At 40.3% G+C, this 11,942-nt stretch overlaps 1 protein-coding gene across 1 annotated transcript in view; it reads right to left on the reverse strand.

Moving 5' to 3' along the window:
* FAM241A (family with sequence similarity 241 member A) overlaps window positions 1–6,377 on the reverse strand; it is a 273,884-nt gene extending 267,507 nt beyond the window's left edge. The window contains exon 1 of the mRNA XM_035325018.1: window positions 6,247–6,377. The gene's annotated coding sequence lies outside the window, so the exon portion shown is untranslated. The remainder of the gene's footprint in view (window positions 1–6,246) is intronic.
* Between the last annotated feature and the right edge of the window lie 5,565 nt (window positions 6,378–11,942).

Below are 11,942 nucleotides of genomic sequence, written 5' to 3' on the forward strand. Positions count from 1 at the left end.
TTTTTTTTTTTTTTTTTTTTTTTAAAAAAAAAAAAAAAAAAAGAAAACACCACAAAAACCCTCTCTCCCTACAAATTGTATGTACAAACTTGAGAATAGCAGAACAATTTAGATGGACATTAACAAACGTCAGTATTGGGACAGCAGTTAAGTAGTTATATTTGAAATCAATAGCAACAAATCATAAGCTCCATTCTCCCCCTGCAAAGAGAATACCTGAGGTGCTAAGCAAACATCCATTGCACATGTCATTCATGAAAAATAGTAAAAAATATTGCAAAGTCCAACAAAGCATCAGAGCATCCAAAATAAGAAGAAAAATAGTCAGGAGTATATTTTTGGAAACAACAGCACAAGGAGCAGAGCAGTCTTGTGACCTGGTGGCACACAAGGCTGGAGCTTGGCCAGGGCCCCGCTGCCCCTGGGCTTTGCCAGCCCAAGGGCTTCCAACCTGAGAATCAGTACCCTGCTTTGGACAGGGGTGGTTTAAGTCACACTAAGACAGGTCTGGTCTGGGGGCACTGGTTTCCACAGCAGACCAGGCCTGGTAGGACGAGATGCCCTCAGAGCAGTCCCCAGGCTGCAGAGACACATGTGGCCAGATCATAGCATAAGGAAGTCCCTGAGAAATTTAAAAAATCAATTTGTATACATATGCTAAGTAGTAATTGGTGTGAAATGAGGCTTCATGGGTCTTTGGTGACTAGCATTGAATGACCTGTTAAATTTTCAGTGACTGGCACTGACTATCGGATAGCAACTACGGAAATTCAGGCCCATCGCCCCCAGCAGCTTACATGGCAAGTGTAAGCAGCATTAATTGGAATAGTCTTTCAGCCTGACGACAAGATAAAGCTTTAGCACAAGTAGGACTTGTAGCCTGTGACAATAAATCATTTTGCTCTCTAACTAGGGGTGGATTGGTTCTGTCTCATTTGACAAAAACATGAAGAAAAGTGATGCTGGCTTTCAGAGATTAAAGTATAAAGTGCTAGCTAAGTTACAGAAAGCTTCTAATATTTCTGTGAGAAACAAGTATCAGAATTCAGTTTTGTTTGGTTAGTAAATACTAATGATGCCACTAAAATACAGAACTAACTTGGATTGGGCTAAATACATCATTGCACATATTGCTCATAGAGTTGCATTTAAACATACACCCCCTGCCCACAGATTTCTCTGGAATATTTCTTCTGTTGTAAGCACACACATCAAGCTAGTATCAACAAATCCACATGCCAAAATCACAAGTACTTAGGTGGCCAGAATGCTCCATGATGACAGAGAGATGCTTCTGAGTCACCAGCCCACATGATAGGCAGGAAGGGCACAGGCAAATCCATTGCACTGCCTCCCATCACAATTTTCCTCATACTCTGCCCCCAGTCTTGCACTACGGCTTCTCCCAAGCACCCTGCTTCTGCCTGGACTCGGAGTCCTGCACTTGAAGTATTTGGCACATCCTGAGCTGCAGCTGGTGGAGGGAACACAGCGAGGAAATGGTATGTGTGCAAATGTGGTTACAGAGCTGACTTTGTTCCATGGCAGTCCTTCAGCTTTAACCTAATCAGATTTGTGCCAGCAGCCTTACTGGTCAAATCTGTTGCTTAGCAAGTACTATGGAGCAGGCACCCAGAGCTGACCTTTATGTCAGCTGTGAGAGGGGTCTCAAAGAGCCAGTTCAGTATCAGGGCATGCAGGATTTCTGTGCCTGAACACCCTTGTTGAAGTTTCCAGAGCACAAATAGGGTAGTAGCCGTTACCTGTCTATGAGGAGGTGCATCTCAGTGTAGGACTCACAGCTATCATCTTTCTCATCTGGCTTGCCACGAGTGATAGCATTAGGCTTTGAGGCATGGTGTACTCCTATTGGTAATCACCTGGAACTCAATCTACACATACGAAAATATTGAGCCACTCACACATTGGTTGAGAAATCTTTACTTTAGTAAACCAAAAAGTAAATTATGTCGTTCATGAACTTTGGATATCAAATTTTGCATGCCTGGGGCCAACTCCATTCAAGGACTGAAGTATCACAGTACTAAGTTTGACCCATTACTAACCGGTTAACTCCCAGGTTCTTGGTCCTCACGCAGAACCCATCACTTGAGGCAAACCCGTAAAGGCTGCCCAGACAGCCCTGAGCTCTGGGCTACACCACAGACTGCTTCTTTAAATGTCTTTTCCCTATTTTTAATGTTGGGAACAAAAGGAATGCATCAGACTGCACTGGCTGCTACCTGTGGGAAACAAGAGTAGTTTCATATCAGGATCTGCACATTTGTGCAATTTACATCCCCTGCCTGTCTTCTAAATCTTTTTACTCCCCAACATATAGTAGTGCCCTGGGTCATCATGCAGCAAGTGAAAGCATGCAAGTCCTGCCAGTGGCTTCAGAAGGGCCAAGGAAGCAATCAATTGCCAAAGCATCTCTTTGATTATGCAGGCAGGACTTCTCTCCAAATCAGCTGAGCTCTATATCAGAGGGCATAGTTTTATCACAAGGCAGAAAGCAGATGTTTTACTACAACAAAAGACTCCACACACAAAAAAGAACACCTTACCACTCGAGCAGAAGGCAAAAGGTAAGTCAAAGTGAGTAGCCCAGAGTTTTCTGTACTAGCACGTTACTAATCCAAATCTGCCAGAAATCTTCTGCTTGCCCAACCCCTGGATCTGCTCTTCTGTGTTGCCAAAGTCCATGCCCTGATAATCCAACCCAATGTAACCAAAGACCAACGCTTTCTCATAAGGCAGACCTGCTGCCCTGTTTGTTATGTGCTGTTTGGCAGATAACTCTTCACCTAAGACACACACTATTGCTTTTGTTCCTGGATCGATTGACTGAACCTTTTATAAACAGGAGTAGGGAACTCAAGATTGTCTTGCAAAGGTTTATGGCATGAACCCTTGCATACATCCAGGGATACGCCACTCCACACAGACTTTCTTGCAAACAAAAACACTCACATAAATGCTTACAGAAAATGTTACTGAGGTGAGTTCATAACTTGCTATTTTTCTTCGCTATTTATCTTGTTCTTGTATCAACTCCCATTTGTCACAAGAAACATAGGAGTCATTGCAAACTTTTCAAGGCCGACATGCACAGTGTCAATTGCATGATGAGCACCCGGCAGGCATTATCAGAATAGAAGAATTATTGAAGCATAATGATTTCTCTTGTTTTAGAGCTATAATTATGTAATAATCGAGAAAGTGTTTTCATAACGTATAAGATACAACACAGGAGGATCAAAATGAAAAGAAGTGTCATTTATTATGCTTATTGTTCTGCTTTTTTGATTTTTTTCAGCAATTCCTAAATTTCATTGATGGCTTCCCCTGGATTTGCAGTCACACTAGCAGCAAAATAAAGATGATGAAGCTCTTTCTCAGGCAAAATTATTACCTTATTGTAAATACTTTCATCCTCCATCAGCGCTGAGGTTCAGCTCTCCTGAAGCTACGCCATAAGGACAGCTTCCTCCCTAGGAAGTCATTTTGGTAGCTTATGCTTTCCCTTTCCTGGCTTTGGAAGAAGTTACACAGAAGAGGACTGCAGTACATGATTGCATCCTTTTTCTTCACTGAAAGTATCATTTGCATGGAACCAATAAAAACTTGTTTCATTTCATCTCAAGGTCTTCACACACCCATCAGATTCCTCAGCAAGTTTACCATCACTCCTACATCATGCAACAATGACCTCCAGGTAAAGAGGATATGAAGAGACATGAAAGAAAAAAAAAAAGGTACAAAATGATACGTTACACTGAACTAGAAGAACATGTTAAATGCTAAAAGACTTCATGTTTCAATACATGTATTTTCAGGCTGTTTATGCTAATGCCTGACTTTTGAACAGATTTAAGTCTACACTACACAGTCAGGGTCTTCTTTAATTGTGACCTACTTTTAGACTTCATCATAATGGATATGCAGGATCACGACTGAGGCTTGGCAAGCAGCAGCTATTTCTGATAAACTGTATCAGGATATCAGTCCCAAAGCTGCAACAAGCAAGAGACTTTTCTCCACTGCAAAGACTCCCTTTTAAACTGCTTAGCTGTATCCCTGCACATTAATTACTAACAGCCTTACTCTACTCATTTATTTAGGATTATCATACTGCCCCAACTATCATTTACTCCTTTGATATTTTTGAACACTTTTGAACTTCTCATTTTGTTACCATTGCAACAAAACTCCATGACAGAAATTGGCCACTATTGTCAGAACCACACTCCCAGCAGGAGCTCTGAGAGAAAATACTTAGTCCAAGAAGAAACAAATGTCTTCAACCCATCCACAGAGTTAAAGCTCTAAAACTCCTGGTATTGTCCACAAAAATCCATGAGCAGTCAAATCCCTTCAGCAATAAATATTTAACCATCCATTTTCAAAACAGGTAGCAGTAACACCTGTTAGACGTTGTTAAACAGTTCAGGTTAACACTGACTTGTGCAAAAAAAATTCTGTTCAGCATTAATTGTTTTACATAAATAAATGCCATTTCCCATTATGCACTTGGCATTTCTCAGTTAAAGTCAATAAACAATTTTGCCCATGCACATTTTTCTAGTTGTACTTAAATCAATGGTATCAGAAGTTCCTTTAGTTCACGTGTGATGGTCCCAGCCCAGAAAGAGAGCATTGTTACTGCTATAAATCCTGAATTTTATATTCCTTTGCCTTCCCCCCTCCTATTTCTTTCCTGAGTGCTGGGTTTTCACTGAGTTTGCTGTGCACACAGCTTTGTCTGCTGTGCTTGCTGCCCACCTGCTTTGAAGGTGACCTGCTGGTTTTGCAGTAGCTTGGGTTGCCAGCTGGCTCACAATGTCCAGCTAATTTCCCTGATGACTCAGTTGTAGCTATGCGATTTCTGTAGCATTATAGCACCTGGTTTTGGTAGAGGTTGATTCTGGATCTTTCAACAGAAAGAGCAGACTAGTGCAGTGATTAGGGTCCCATGACACTTTCAGTTAGGCCAAACTTTTGTCACAAGCCTTATAAAACATTCATCCCAGTCAAGAAAACAAGAAAAAACCCTACACCTTTTACTGTTTAATTATATATTTTAACATCAGCTACAAAATCCTTCATATCTCTCTATTTCATCATTTTACATCTTCAACTTCACCATAAAACTAAGTTCTTGGAGGTTTTCCCCTCTATTTCTTCATAACTAGCCACTTAAGAACATGCAGAGATTCACATTATTCAATATCTATAGCCTAAAACACTGCGATATTATGCACAGGTTGCCACGAAGCAATCTAAGATTTTTAAAGGTACAATTACCCACAAAAGCCTCTCATTGCTATCTTGAAGGTAGCACAAAATAAAAAAAATAATAAATAAAAGTCCACACACCAGAGAGTGGAGCACCAGTGATGTTTTTGTGCCTTGGATAGAGGAGACAACACTTCAGTATCTCCCCTTGTAAAGTACAATTCATACTTTTTTCCTACCTATTAATCTTCCATAAATCATTGCCATGATTCATTATACACCTATTAGTTATTTATAACAATATATTCATAGATTAACATGAACAGTTTTGGGCTATGAAATATTCAAACTGTTTAATGAGTTGCGTGGCACAAGGAATAAGACTGGGATTGTTTGTTCCATAATTGAAATTTAAATGGGGAAATTACAGGTCTGAGAGCAAGTAATGCTTAAAATTTTGTGTTTTGAAAATAATTTCAACAAATACTTTTGTACCACAGCTAGAGCCAAATATTCAGAAGCTAGTATCCAAATGTAGAATCTGGGTGTCACTTAGATGTTCAGAACGCTTGGGTGTGCTGCATGGTTCCAGGATATATCATATTTAATAAGGACACTAAAAAGCTGTTCTGCACTTTGAGCAGCCAGAGGAATGTTCAATGGGGCTGCTACTGAGTGCAGGAAGATGCAGAGTTATAAATGGAACAGCCCAAACTGCAGACAGCACCTATGGTCACACCAACCCCCTGCTGCGCCAGTCAGTACCAGAGTAAAAGCTAGGCACGAGAATTTTGCCAGAAGAAATCTGCCCCAGAGCAGAAGAGGTGTTTTCAGCAGGCTGCAGGGAAGCGTAACTAGAAGGGGCAGCATCTGCTAATGCAAAAGCCAAGAGGAGATGCTGTGGCTGGGCCAGGAGCCACCCTCACTCCCCAGAGAGGGCCAAGATCAAGCACAAGGAGACCAGAACAAAGCCCTCAGCTTTACCAGCAAGCTCACAAGGCCACTCACCTGCAGCTGTAGCTCTCCTAGATAGGCCAGGCATATCTCTGCAGATTTTATGCCATCCATCACCAGCCAAAGCCCAAGATGTCCACTGGGAACACAATTATTTCACTTTTCACTTTAACAAAACTTCTCTATTTGCAAATTTGCAGGTTTTTTTTTTGTTGTTGTTTGTTTGTTTGTTTTTTTTGGCACTTTTGCTTTAAACCCCCTCTCAGGAACATTTGCCAGAAGAGTACCAGCTCCAGCCACCACCCAGGCAGCAGAAACCTCTACTGAATTCTCCCCTTGGCAGGGCACCTGCCCTAGACACAACAAGCAGCAGGTACCACCAGGCAGACTGACTGATTGCAGGTACCAGTCCCACATCACCTGCTCATAAAAACCTTTGGATGCTAATAAGCCTTGTGTTCTTAATGAACTGCATACCAGCTTTTATTATTTTGAGTTAGAGTGGTGCTACTCAGCCCAAAGTGAAAATACAACTGCAGTACCAGCTGGGAGGATCCCAACCGGTTGAACCAATCTACTCCTTATTTTACTTCGCTCAGGGCAGGAGGGATCTGCTCTAGATTTTTTCTCCGCAGAGTTTTTTCCTGCTTTCATGTTGTTCATCTACACCTGCAATGCCAAAATGTCTCTGTGCCCAGCCAATGGTGCTGTTTCTGATGTGGGCGTCCTAGAGGCATGTCAGTACAAGGGTGATGCACCCTTACTCTCCCAACAGGCTGACTGAGGGAAAAAAATAAAATAAAATAATAAAAAAAAAAATTCCAGAGTGTGCTCCTTCTGCAGCCCATTTCATTTTTGGCTTGCCATAAGGACCCAGCAAGAAAAACTGCAGTCTCAACACCAGGACAAGGGAAAAGTCTGTCTCTAAATGAACCTCTGAGGTGCAAGATGGTCAGGTCACTTATGTAACCAACACAGGTGTTTCTCCAAATGGTACATTTCATACCTTACTTTCAGGATTGTCCCTGAAAGGATAGACTTATAGTACAACAGTAATTCTGCTACAGCCTAGCCATGATGGACAGAGCACAGTGCAGCCAGACAAGCAGCGTACATCAGTTAAAATATGCAGTTTTACATTGACAAAACACCAGGACCTCAAAGACATCAGACCAGATACTGGTCATACTAGGTGTATGCTGATACATCCATAGTGACTTTGATATAAAGCACTGGCCTCATGCTTTATATCGTCATGGAGGAGACAGGAATCAACGCCTCTGATGTCCCCCTTCTACAGCATCATATTTATCAAGATTGACAGTAAATAAGGGTTTTTGCCCTATTGACTTCCAGAACTGCTTTTCCTGGGGCTAGCTGGCTGTAGCTGTAGAAAAAGATCCCTCATGCCCACTTTTGGGATGCACAGTGAACAGGCAGATGCCAGTGTCCATCAGAACCAACCGTGCGAGGTCAGGGACACGAACTGCCACCAGCTGGGGCACAGGGGGTTGCCAGGGCAAGGAGAGAGGAACATTAAGGCTTGCTTAAGATATCTGTAACAGTTATTCCTTTACAGTCTCATAAATTAGCATGCCCATAAAAACAGAAGCCTCAAGTAAGGACATGCTAAAACCCTGCCATGCAAACCATATTAATTATGATAATAGGCAGATTTTAATAAACCAGTTCCTGTCTCCCACACTTTCACCTATAAAACACATATATTTCCAAGGCATCATTCTCCCTCTTGTCTCTAATCAGGTAAATGGTCAAATTTTACTATCTGCACCCGTAAACGTGCAGTGTGAAGGATTTCCAGGGAGCTCACTGTAGTCCTCCTGACAGGCACTGGAATCACATCTCCATCCAAAACTCAGCAGCTTTTTTCAGGGGTGGCTAGGGACTGTCCATCTGTCATTAAAGTGTTAATTTGGTTCATTAACACAGAAAATATTCACCATTTCCCACTTTGGAGGAGATGGGCTGTACCGTCCTTTTAATAGAACTCTGCTGGAAATCAAACACAATTTTTATTCAGGGGAATGATTACTGTGTCTTGTTTAATTCTTGCCTAACAAATGTCAGCACTAATGTATTACAGATTATTCAGTCAATTTGATGGTTCCAGGTGAAAGAAAGGAACACAAATCTCTTCTTTTAGTGTAAAAAGGGTCAGCTGGATGACTTCCACTGCAGGAGCCGAGATGAGGCTTGACATGAATCAATCAAGCAGGCTCAATTTTACAGTTATAGTGCCTAATGCCTAAACATGAGCGTATGGGTGGAAATTAGCACCCGATTATGAGCATACATGATCTTCCCTTGGAAGACAATAATATTGGCATTAAGCTTCTCAAGAGGGAAGATGCTGCTGGTTTTTAATATGTCTTAAATTATGTCAGGAAAAACACTGGAACATCACACAAAAGCCACAGTCAGTGTATATTGCTATCTCATAGAGCTGGAGATCTTTACAACAATATTGACACAGGAGCAGGCAAGCAAATGTCAGCCAATATAACATATGAAATACTTAACGTAACCAATTTTCAGCTGTCAATCAGCAGGGAATAATGACTGATGCAAGGAATCAATACACCACAATTGAATTCCAGCTCACAAACTTGTTTCGTTCTGTGCTATAAAAGACTGTCAAATGTCACACCCCAAGAGATGCAACAGGATTCCAAAGATTTATTTATTTCAAGCTCTGAAGTCTATTAGCAATAGTGCTCCTTGTGCTATTGGAAAAAGAGCTTTGATGACATTAAATTTTCAGAAATGACAACTCATTGCATCTGAAGCCAATTAATTATACCACTCTATATCATATTTCAGCAGTCCTCTATTATTTTACTAATAAGTAATTGCACATAATTATATTTAAATGAATTATTGTGACTTTAAAGCTGTAAATATTTGATTGCAATCTATACAGTATTAGCTGGGTTTTTCTAAACAAGTTGTTTTGTACTTTTGATAATAATAATAATAATAATAAAATCACTACATCCTTAGCTCCATTTCATTCAGGTAGCTTAAATGTATAAATTATTAAAGCTGAGTGCAATTATTAAAGCTGAGTGTACACTAGAGAAGTGTACAGAGTTGTGTATTACCCTGTACACTGCACTTTTTTTTTTTTTTTTTTTTTTTGTATTTAATAAAGGCAATAGAAGAAAAAAAATCATTTCTGTACTCCACAGTGCTGTAGTCTGATGAAGGGCAATGGAGATACCAGAAGGAAAGAATGAAAAGATGCAAAGGTGAAGACTGCAGTCATAATCTCCAAAGAGTATGTATTGTCTACATGGAAATGCATGGAATATACCCACCATTGGAAGAGAAAAACAAAATCTAGCCATAGGAGGCTGATCATAAAGTATTTAAAACATAACAGTGTACTTGTTTCCATAATATAATCTAGTTTTGGTAATAGATAAGTAATTCACTGATTCATTCTTGACTTCTGCCTATTGCACCTTTCCATGTGTTCCTTCCTGCAATGCTGTTTTATGAAAGGAAAATCTGATGGCAATAGCCTCATCCTCCCTAGTTAGTCCCACTGAAGCTAGTGAGGCTCTGGGCACGACTGGGCACCAGGCTGCATCTGGGTGGTGGAATCTGGCCCACAGTAATTATAAGACTATTAAAATTAGCATATTTTCTTTACCTGAGGCTGAGAGTTAATTAAAATCTGACAGTAGAATGTATACAAAAGATAAACACTACTGTATTTTCTTTCCAGTACATGGATATATAGTAATTCATTTAAGACAGAGAAGCTCATGCTGTTGAATGTGCTTATTAAAAACAGCAAGGAAGGTCAGGGGCAGTGCTTGCTGTATCCTTCATTTGTTCTTCACTGAAAATGATATAACTGAACTGCAAAAGTTGAGATTGAAAAGCCGCTAGTGTGTTGTCTAATTTCAGCCACAGAAGCTGCTGTGCACTCCGTGACTTTATGAGGGAATAAGATTACAGGTCACAAGAGCTTCTTTATTTCCCACCTGTAGCTTCTAACAACATTTTATTAAGGATTTTCCCATCTTCTCTCTCTGACCTACAGGGGACAAAATTCTAACAGCTGTTGCAGGACCCGTACCGAAGTGGCATTAACACAGATTAGCAGTTCTGAAAAGTAGTATCGTTTTATCAGGACTATATTTATGACTGCTAACTAATATTTTTACAGCGCTTATAAGATAAACACAGCATATCATTATGTAAACATGAAAAAAGGCATTTAACACAGTTAAACACTTAATGCATCATGCTTGTTTTGTCTAAAATCCCACTAAGCTGCTCTTTGAAGCTTTAGTACACATTTACAAACCACTTATGTAGCCCATGTGCTTATATATATATTACTGTTGTCTGTATTGCATATGGAGGTTATCAATCCCTTATTAATCAAGTAGAGTCTATGTGCATTATTAATATACCCAAGTAGAGGTAGAGCCTCTGCCAAATATTAAGTCAAATTAATACATGCCCAGTGCTCAGCCTTTCCTATAGCACACCAGTGAAGTTTTGTTTCCACAAGGACTACAAGATTAGCACCTTGGTAACTTATTACAGAAACAATAGTAATCATCTTTAAACAATCTTTATAACCTAGGTTTCTTTTTATTTAAGATCTCATTTATTCACATGGATGTACTGCATAAAGAGAGAAGAGGAAGGAAAGAAGACAGAGAAGGAGAAAAAAGAAATCTGTACTATAGTGTTATAAATTTCTAAAGTGATTGTCCACTAACTACCCAACAGGAGCCTATCTTTCTATCTTCTACAGACAAAGTACTTTTCGAGTGTATCTACAGTTAAGCTTTGTAGTGAGCTCTCAAGGTGCATTCATGGTGGAAAACCCACACAACGTTCTAAAAGTTTAAATTAGTCATCATGAAGGCTGGGATAGGTTCTCTTCTGTCATCATCCTAAGCACAGCTGCTAGGTTAATCAAGTTATATTATAATTGCACTAGAGAGTAGGAAACTCAAAACAATGACATATAGAATATTATAAGGAAGAAGACCAAGATATCAAGTATGCCTTGCAATGTTCAGCTGGCCTATTTGCCCTCCCCAGAGAGCCATGTTAGATGACAAGAAAATTAAATGCTAGTTGTCACATTACTGAGCCTAGTAAAGTGCTGGGAGGGGAAGGTTGATGTGTAGTGAGTGCATGGACAAACAGGATTGCAGGTCTGCTGCATGCTATGGTGAGAGTTTTTAGGATGCCACAATAATCACAGCTGAGTTCAGATTTTCAGGTCTTATTTGGGTTCCTGAGTAGACCAGACAGGTTTCATAAAGTTTGACACCTAGCACAGTGTGGCATTTCAAATATCCACCCATAAATAAATGCCATATGATAGGAGCTGCTCAGTACTTCTGGCAATCTGGCAGTGCGTGTCATTGTGCTGGGTCTTTCTGCAGCCTGAGGGATACAGACAGATGTGACCAATAACCAAACCACAATAAAATAAAACAATTACACATTACTTTAAAATGTATGATGAGAAACGATTCGTCCTTAGACACCAATTCAGCTCATTACTCTCTGTGCTGCCCCAGAACAGACACCAAGCTTTTGAAACACATTTCTCAACAAGAGCATTTGGATGCTGGCAGGCATCACAGCCAATTGTGCTCACTCCTTTGGACGGGCTCCCCACATCTGTCAGTCATCAGACTGCCACTGATAGACTGTTTGGGCTGGACACGCCTTTTACTTACAGTTGCTTG

The sequence above is a fragment of the Oxyura jamaicensis genome, chromosome 4 (genome assembly GCF_011077185.1).
Source record: "Oxyura jamaicensis isolate SHBP4307 breed ruddy duck chromosome 4, BPBGC_Ojam_1.0, whole genome shotgun sequence".
Taxonomy (NCBI): Eukaryota; Metazoa; Chordata; class Aves; order Anseriformes; family Anatidae; genus Oxyura; species Oxyura jamaicensis.